The following is a 10,567-nucleotide window of genomic DNA, read 5'->3' as shown; positions in this document are numbered from 1 at the left end:
ATCTTTCACCAATCTGGAACAGTGAATTGATGACTGATGTCTGGGGATTGTACACATGTCTCGGGCGACAGGTATTGTGTATACATAGCAAAATCTGGTATATAAAACCGTCATGCATTGTTCCTCAGGTAAGAATACCTCCACAAGCTGGGACTTGCTAATTTTATTGATTTATTAATACATTCAGATAATAACTACAACATGCATTCCTAATAATAACTATTATTAGTAAGTATTACCATTTCCTACCAAAACATTTTAAATGATCCTTTCCTTACCTGCTTTTGAGCAAACCAAGGGGCACCTGAGCGTTCTTCATTTGTTGCCAATGCGTGTCATTGGAACCAAAGCCATCATTGTTCAACAATGCTAATGAACAGCTGCACTGATTGTCTTGTATGGCTTCTAAAACCTACTGGAACATAATGGAAATGAGACTCAGCGAAACCCCCAGTGTCAAGGTACAATAAACATCTAGTAAAGCAAAATTCCAAAATAAAGTATTTCCTATGGAAAATGCAGTTACTTATTTATTAGCGTTAAATATTAATTTATAAGAGGTAAATAATTTTTACTGCCATCATCTTGGTCCATAATTCTTTGAGCTGACCACAGTCATGCATAGCTGCTACAAAAAAATGTTGCACTGAACTGAAGGGCTATTACATACGTGGAAAATTTGGTTACCTATTCTAAATGGTACATTCATCTTTAGTGGCATTTCTGCCATCTGTTACAGTAAAGTTCCCTCTAAATACAATTCCTCTGCCTGTAAGTTATTCCTCCACACAGAGGTACATAAGGAAATAAGGACAAAACTACACTTTTACATAAATGCCAAGTAACTTGAAAATGCTTCTTTGGATGAGCAACATTATGGAGATAACTATAAATCAGATAGAATATGTAACATGAGTTTACAATTCTTCCAAAACCAATCTGGCAATTCAATAAAATCCTGCAAAGCTGAGCAGGATTCACTATTGCGCTGAGCTCTATGTCTAGCATATAGAATACATACTGCATATTGCATGACTTGAGCTGTGACACTGACATTTATAATGCATTATTGGATATTAAGTTTATATCAACCCATTGGGAATAGAATTCATTTTGCAAGAGAAAGCGTATGGCACGGTTAGGGCTAAGCCGCACCCCGACTGCAGCTCTGCCTTTCCCTCCATGCATTTAACATAAGAGTGCCTTAACATAATAATACGGTTGGTTCAAGGGCTGCTACCTGGCTATTATTTTAATAAGGGACTTAATGATTTTTATTTTAATAAGACAGAAATATTGCACCAAATGTATAGCTGTTTTGAAAATATTTTCTTTAATATGGCCAGGAAAAAAAGTTCTTTTTAGTCAAGTAAATATGAAGCATTTCATTTGAATATTATGTATTCTTCTATCCAGCTAGAAGATGAGGCTTTAGGCTCACACTGGCCGTGACGTTGCAGTGCATTTACTAAAGTCCCATAGAGAATGATTGAGGGCAGCAGTGAACGGAAACAGTACTGCTCACTGCCAATAAATTCTTCTTCTAAGAACCAACGCTGGGGTGAAAATGGCCAAGTGGTTGGCAAGGTGCAAGAAGCCAGCTATTAGGAGTCACACAGGACCACTTGATCCCAAAGCAGGTCTGAAGCTGCCCCTAGGCCCCAAATAATAGATTTGTATCTATCTCCTTAGCTATACATTTCTGTTTGCACAGCTCAATAGCTCAGGATAAAACTTACACAAATAAGTTATAAACTGGGGAGCTGATTAATCCTAATTTTATTTTTCTGTCTAATATTTCCAGGAGTGACAGTCTTTCCAAAAGGAGGAGATTATATGTTGTTTCTTTGGAAAACCCATGGTGCTTAGGGAATCCGTCATCAGCCTTTGATGTCAGTAAAAAAAGTATATTTTTAGACCTCTGGACCCAGTGTAATGCTAGGTTCAGGACTTCTGTAACATGTTGGAGAACCTCCATGGCCAATCTCCTCTTCTCCTCTGTGGGAACAAAGGGGTTAAGTGAAAATAAAAATTCTCCCATTACCAGATGTCTTCCCATATCTGTGACATGGAGGTGATCTGAGAGGCACCCACAGCTGGTGGTTATGTTGCTTCTATTGAAGAAGCGAACACATTCTACAGGTGCCAATTACCATTTCCCATGGTGACCACATCAGCTATCATACCCTTAGGACAGTCCTACACAAAAGCTTCTTCTACTACATTTATTACAGCTTAAAGAGCTGAACTACGGTGCAATCATTAGGAGCACTTTTAAAGCCTGTTAGATGCTAGTGAAAGTTTCTGTACTAGGAAGTTCTATGAATTATAACCTCTAAGGTATCTATATAAAAAATAGAGAAAGTTAAAAAAGAATCCTCTGTAAAAATAGAAAGAAGCAAAGTTGCATGCTATAATTTTGAGTGACAAGCTATATTATAGCACAGAGTGAATAGATAGTTGAAACCTTTGCTTGCAAAAAAGACTTGTACAGCACCTCTACAGTCAGAGATAAAAATAGCATAGTTAAACGTGATATAGTAACTTGGATCTGAATAACAGTAGATAGACATAACGCCAAATGATTTTCACTTGGAAAAAGAAAAACCTGACAGGCAAAAAAAAATGATATGTTAAGAAAATGAGATATACGCCTTACCTTCACCCCTATACAAGTTAATTCACACACAGGAAATCCAGTTAATTTTAAATCAAAGGTTTAGTGAGCGACTTGTAAGTGACAATCTCTTAGATTGTAACTCTTTCCCTATTTAATGTATAGCACTTCAGAATATGTTGGTGCTATATAAATACAATTTAAACATAATAATAATAATGTTAAATATGTAGGAATGGCCAATTAAAAAGAACCAAAGGTCATAGTGATTCCATTTATATTGGATATATTTTATATTTATATGTTATTTATGTATCCTATGAATGGTCACTGGAGACAGCCCAATGTCTTTTTATATCTCTGATGATGCTCAGAAGCAGGATCTTTTTTCAATCTGTCCCAGTACTGTTCTTTCAGCAGGAAGAGTATAACTCTCATAGAAGCATTCTCATTATGTTGTAATGGAAAATTCATTAAAAAACCTAAGACTGTCTGTATGTCAAATCTTGTTGCTCAATGGTCATACCTGTCTAACAAGTACATTGGTCCCCCATTGTTGTGGTGTCAATAAACGACCAATCAGGAATGACCGCTGAGCAATTCATTGGAAAAGAGCACTGCGGAGACTTACTGGTCCTCCCCTTTCCATTGAATAGGACAGAGCTGTGTGTACACCATTTGTTCATTAATCTCCCACTAGAAAGGATCACAAAATTTAGTTTTCAGCATCAGAAACATATTGTGTGAACATAAAGACTTACAAGGAGAATAATACCATCTTGCACTGCCCATGGCTGCTGAGCAAACCTAGAAGAGAGAAGTTACATCAGATGACTAAAATATATAAAATGACCAGAAAAATACCTAATAAAAAACAAGAGATTTGACAGACTAGTCTAGTTTTGGTTATACTTACTTCTTTAAAGTAATGTTTGTGAAGATTAACTATTATTGTTCAATAATAAATGGCTATATATACAGAGAAATTGGGATTAGGCTCTTTTCTATGTATTCTGCAATAATAATCATATGGAAGCAATGGAAATCACACATACCATCTCCTAATATCCAAATTAGCAGCAAACAAACCAAAGTTGAAAGTAACAAATGGTACAAATAGTTAATATTTAAATGAAAATATTGTTAGCGACAAAGAAGGAAGAACACGAACAAGGAGAAAAAATAATTAAAAATAAAATTCTTTTTTTATACATTGCATATATTGTTACATATTATTATTACATGAGGGTGTAGTAGGACGTTAAACTTGGGAAGTCTGGCTAAAACTTCTAGGACCTATCTAAGTTATTTCCTGCACAGTTCTATGGTATGGATGCTCTGCCAATGTTCATACATACAAGTTATTCGGAGCATGGGTACACATTTCCCAGTGCTCAGTAAAGTTGTATTCACTTGTTGTTTAAAGTGAATAGAAATGAAAGAATGTACCAATATAAAGTCAGATGTTTTAAAGCTGTCCAAGACTGGAGAGGATCAAAGGGCTTGTGTGGCCCTGCAAACCTGGAATGGATCTGATCCAGGATTGAAAACAATTGCCAATAAACAACAAATTATTTTTAAGGAATGCAGTCCAGGTTTGTTAGATCACCCAGATTCTTCTGTGATAGTCTATCTTTTTCAATCTTGGAGAGCTTCAATAAATCAGACTAATTGGGCATTCGGGCCACACCTTCAGCCCATAGCAGACATGATTTGTCATGGACTGGTGGCATTTTTTTACTAAATAAGGCACCCAAAAACCACATTCAGACCCAGGCAAGTATCTGTTTCTCTGGCTTATAAATCAATGATTGCTAAAGTGTGGCTGACTTGCTCCTTTAACTATATGTGGATCTGTGTGCATGCGTTGAGGTTAAAAAATATGATCTCCGATTGAAGTAATATAATAGAAGTAAAAAACAACTTTACCCAGCTCCTGATTTTAGAAAAGATGGCATACATTACAATATGGTGCATTGCAGTGTGGGTCACTCTGGCTATGCTAATTGGGAAACATAATTGCTTCAAGCGCTTCTCCGTCCCACTTTGATGGAGACCATATTTGACTAATGAAATGAAGAAGTACTAAATTAAATTCTCAGGGAAGGGCTATAGAAATTTCCTGCACATCACCACAAGACTTCTGTGACATATTAAGAAAAAAACTGTTCAGCCTGCACATGAAGAAATTCACTTTGCTTAAGGCAAGTTAATATGAATTAGTTTTTTTTTTCTTCTTCTTCTTCCTTTTAAAGACCAAGGATACTATATTGAATTAGTATAACAGCTGACCATTTATTCCCTGACGTCACATTTATATGGGTTTTGTAGTCATTGCCCTTTTTAAAGCAAAAAAGAGAAGGCAGACACTTACATGCAGCATTATTTCTTGTATTTTATAGAGGTGTATGTTAGTCTTGAAAGGTTAAAGGAAACCTGTGCTGAGAAAATGTGGAACTTTTCATCTTTAAATGCTCCTTGCCTAGCTGCTGAATAAATCCAATCTGGACTGCAGTACTTTAGGTTTGGTTTACTAAACATTATCCAGATAGAAAATCGAATGTTGGCTTGAAAAGTGAATGTTCCTGTTGTTTGGAAAATAAAGATTTTGTCTTTATTATCCCTTGTACCTGATTGGGTGTTTAAAGAGAACATGGCTTCAAGTCAAGGACACATGAAAGCATGCTGATCATCAGGAACATCATCAGGAATGTATACACCTTGGTACACACTTGTGCAGTAGAAAGAAATAATACTATTGATGCTGCTGCAGGCTTCAGAAGAAGGTCTGAAAATCTCATCACACACCACATCATACTAAACAATGGATTTATTAATGTATAGTTTAAAAAAGCCTACTGGATATATACAATGCACATGTATATCACAGTCCTCATACCCAAAAATATGCTGCAATGACTGTGCAAACTCCAAATATAGGAAAAAAGACTACAAATCTGCTTTATGTACACAAAACATAGACATACTGAATAGAACTGTCACTTTGGGCCTGATTTATTAAAGCTTTCCAGGGCTGCAGAGGATACTCTTTCATCAGTTAAGCTGGCTGATCTAGAAAACCTGGAATTGATCTGGTCCAGGATTGAGAACATTTGCTAACAAATAGTAAATGTCTTTTAGGAAATCTATTCCAGGTTCACTGATGAAATTGTATCTTCTCTAGCCTTGGACAGCTTTATTAAATCAGGCACGTGTCTACTATATAGGACAGTGGTCGCCAACCTGTTTGGTCCCACAGACCATTAAAATTACCGGCTCCTGACCGCACATGGGCAGGGAGGCGGTGGTCAATCAAAGGGGGAGAAACCTCCCCCATAGTGATGTCATTGTGACATAACCCCACCCACTCACCTATCACAGATCTGAGCCTAAGATGGAAGAGTGGGCGGATTGTGTCTAAGAATACAGCCCGGCCACTTCCCTGAGCACGGGATTTGTACAAGGGAGGTGGTCCGCAGCTCTGGCCTGTGCACCACCCCTTCTCCTGACCCTGCTCGGGGGTGCACCGGCCAGAGTCGCTGACCACCGGTTGGCGACTGCTGTTATAGGAGGACTTAAAACAGAGTTAGGAGTGTGCAATATATACATTTATACAGCGTGCAAAGATCAAGAGACCTGTGGACATCAAGGGTATGTAAGTGGAACATAACTTAAAGGGTGCAATGGTCATAAGTAGCAGTGCCTGGGCTCCATGAAACCAGAGGTTGCTAGGGATTCCTTGAGCAATGAGCAGTTTGTGACTCACAGGTCAGGTTAATAGATACTAATGATCTTTTTGGATATCTGTAAGGGTAAAATTCTTACTGAGCAGCAATGTAGGAGACATTCTTCATATTGACCACCATACCTTGTACTGTGAGCTGTGGATATATAGTAATTATAGCAGAGAATCCTGAAGACCTGAGAGTAATTCTTAACTATCCTCCTATGTTAAAAAGATTGAGAAACACTAGCATAGAGTATAAGGTACCCTGGGCAGGTTTGGGTATTATACACAGTGTTACGGTTTAGAAGCCAGGAGTCATGTATAATATACCATACAGCAATCAGGAGTCAGGACTATGTAATGTATACCACAGCAAAGAGAGTGCAACGGTCAGGAGTATGTAACCTACTGCCACTTTCATCTGTCCCCCAACCATGCTCCCCCGTTTCACAGGAGCCCTAGGAGAAGACTACAAGCAGCTGAGCACAGGCATGGTCCATTACTATTAAAGATGGTTCTGGAGAAATGATGTGCAGCTGACAATGGAGCACAGGAAGTAATTCAGTAAATATAACAGGCCAGTGGACATTACTGCCACTAAGATGAAAAAAGAAAGTCAAAATACAAGTGAATAGAGTATGTTACAGAGAAAATAATATGGTATTTGTTTGTGACACTCTGTACTTTAGCAAACTAAATGTCATCCTGTTAGGGTTTAGATCTATTTTATATCGCTCCTGCAGAGAGATTTAGCTGCTGGATTTCTGACCATTTTGTCTTTACATATGGCTAATAAATATAAGACAATAGTTTGGTGTTAGAAAAGTGACCCCACAGAAGTGTGCAAACATAAATCAAGTTATATGTAAAACACACTTATTTTGTATCAGTTGCTATTTGAAATTTAGACCCAGTAAGCAAATGATTTGTATCCTAAAGGACCACCACTAAGCTACCTATCCATAGAACATACAATAAGTCCAAACATCCAAAACATTCAGAGAACACTAAAATCTACCAACATTCAGCTAAGTCTGTTGATCACCATAATACATTCTACACATAAACGACACAATATTCCATTTTCAGTCCTGTTTTACTCTATACAGGTACAATGATTCGGTGTCAGACACATAAGGTGATATACAGATCAGCGGCTCCATATCTACCTCTGATAAAATTGTGATACTAATAATCTCCAGGCCTGAGGACAACATTAAAGTAAAACTTAAAGAAAACATCTATCTGCTTCATTTATTACAAGTATTTCATTTCAGATCTCACCTGCTTCTGTCCTGAGATATTACAAACACCTTTTTTTATTAAACAGACCGATTTTGTGGGGGGAATCTAAGATTCTGCATGGCTTGTAAAGTACCGGCTGGATCAGTCAGGCTGCATTGTCTGTGATTTACCTTTCTGGAGATTGTTTAAATAAAGTGAATACACTTTACCTTGTTTTCAAAAAAACATTTTTTCCTTTAGTAAATCAGCTTTAAAGTCTCTACTGAGAGACCGCAGAGCTTCTGTAGGCAAATAAATTTACAATTAAACCTTTTTTATCTTGTTCTATTGTTCAGTGTTTTTGTCTGAACTTTATTTAGCCATCTGAGACAACTTTTCACTTATTGATTTAATCCTCATTGTACATGAAATGCTGACTGATCAGCCTCCGACCAAGCACCGCACTCTGGCACCCCTGTAAAATACATCCATAAATTCTGTAATAGGTTCTGACATTTTTTGTATAAGAGAAATAGTGTGGGTTATGGTACCTTTAACTAAACTTTTCCTTTAAAGCACATATATATATTATTTTTCATGGGGAATATTAGTACTAACTTTCAGTATAAAAATATTTAAATGTAGCCTCAAATATATATATATATATATATATATATATACATATATATATATATATATATATATATATATATATACATATGTACATCAGTATATACTCGGTTAAGTTGATGTTAGATTTTGTTATTTTGTTTTGGTTTTGGTAATTTAACAGAGAAAGACATTTGCATTAGCAATGTAAATATTTGTCAGTAAAGATTAACTCCTGTTTTCTTTAAATATCCAATCGTATGTAAGGACATTTTAACAATTTTTTACTTGCACATGATTGGTTGATTAAAGGAAAACAGTTTTATCCTATTTTCTACATTGAACATTCACATTTTAAAGAGAACTTTTTCTTTAATAAATCTATGCCTCCTCATTTTTTGCTGATTATTGTATTTGTTTTTCAAAAAAGGACAAAAAGGTATTAGCCACAACAACCAATTCCATAGTACTGCTGCAGATAAAAACAAAACAAAAACACCTATATTCTGACTTTTATTTTCTGGCAGAATTTTAAGATTCCCAAAATGACATTGCCTATTTTATTTATTGACTTGCTTTTATAAACAAACAAGCACATAAAATTTATTGAGAAACTTAAGGTTTCTAAAGTCTTAAATAAAGATTTTAGATCCAGGTTTGTTGAAGTGCCAAATGAACTCCTAATAAACCCAGCGACTCAAACTGAAAATGCCATGAAAAAATGAGGTTGTCTCTCAAATTAAGTTTAGGAGCTGGGAGGGCAGAGTTACTGTGATTTTTTTTTCATTCAGATCTTATGATTGTTTTCACATGAAGTTGGCACTGAAGATAACCTCTGGTGGGAGAGATTCACTGCTGCCTGATACTTCTTTGTTTGCAATGTCTGCAAACACCTTTACGAGCTGTATGATAAGATATAAACTGCTGGAAATTAATATATTATTAGTAGTAGTAGTATTATTATAGTTATTATTAATAATATAAAATAATATCATAACAAGAAAAACTACAAAAAAAATAGCAACTGTGCACAGAAATACTAGAAATATACAATGTATAATTTCCATTGTTAATTATAATATAATATTACTGTTATATCAGTTATGTTTAAACATTATAAGATAACTTTTTTCAGTCTTATTTGAGTTTGATTATGTTGCTCAGGAATGCACATTTATGAAAGGGTAAAAAAAAAAACCTTAGGACAGCAATGACAAACTCATTTATTTTCAAAAGTGAGAAAAGTTGTATTTGGTTGTTTATGGGGATGTCAAATGGGTGCAGCAGAGCTTTGATGGACTGGGGAGGGGAGACAAAATCTCAGGAAAACAAACAGTTAACACCAGATGTGGGGGGCTATAATTTGTTTTAAACTTAGGAATGTCTACAGAGTTCCGAAAACTGTTTCTCATTATGACTGCATGATAATTTGAACACCTTAAACTGCTAACGCTCACATTTGTCAAAAACTCTGAAATACAATTGATCAGTATTATTCTATAGCAACCTAATAAAAAATTACATTTTACAGCGCATGTTTGCTACGGAGGAATAAAAATAAATTCTTATTTAAGGTACAAATTTATAAAAAAGTGGTGATCAGATAACAGATTGCACCTCTTTGTTCCCTGTTTTTTAGAACTTCTATCACCGCTTTTATAACAGCAGATTTTGTGGCGATCAATGCTTTCATTGATTATGTCGTAATTACCCTAAAGTGTCGATCAGATACTCTATTCACGTAAACAGAGTATCTGATAGCCATGTTTAAAAGCAACATTTGCATCCCATTTGTTTCAATTGCAGCTCCAATCACCACTTTTGAACAGTGGGGTTCATTGCAAAAGTGGTGATCAGGATATCTAAAAACAAATGCCACTGATTTCTATTGTACCCTATGGTATTACCACTATCAAAGTGGCTAATGCTGCCTGCCTATCTCCAAAAACAAAAGCAGCAGCGATAATAAAATAATAAAAACTGACAAATATTAATAAAAGTGATGCATATGTCAGGTGATCACTACTTTTAAGAATGAGATTTTATTGGTCTTTTTTCTATATAAAACATCACTTTGCTGATGATTATGCAGATTGCCAGCTTTACTCCCTGAGACCCATACATTTATAGTGTTGATTTGCTACCAGAATAAAGCATGGTGTCAAGGTGTTAATTCATTTAGCAAAGTGAATGTTCACTTAGCTTAGTGGGTAAGGTGAAGCTGGGTCTCTTCACCTATCCAATCACATGGCAGCAAAAATTATTACCTTTTTTCTTGTTCTTGATTGAACAGCAATGTGGCCTTATTTACTAAGCTAAGTGATAATTCACATTGATAAGTGAACAGCCTTTAATAAATAAACTGCAGATTGTGTGCTTCTATGAATGCT

This window comes from Pyxicephalus adspersus, chromosome 6 (assembly GCF_032062135.1).
Source record: "Pyxicephalus adspersus chromosome 6, UCB_Pads_2.0, whole genome shotgun sequence".
NCBI classification, from domain to species: Eukaryota; Metazoa; Chordata; class Amphibia; order Anura; family Pyxicephalidae; genus Pyxicephalus; species Pyxicephalus adspersus.
The sequence above is the reverse complement of the archived record's forward strand: the minus strand, read 5'-3'. Positions refer to the sequence as shown.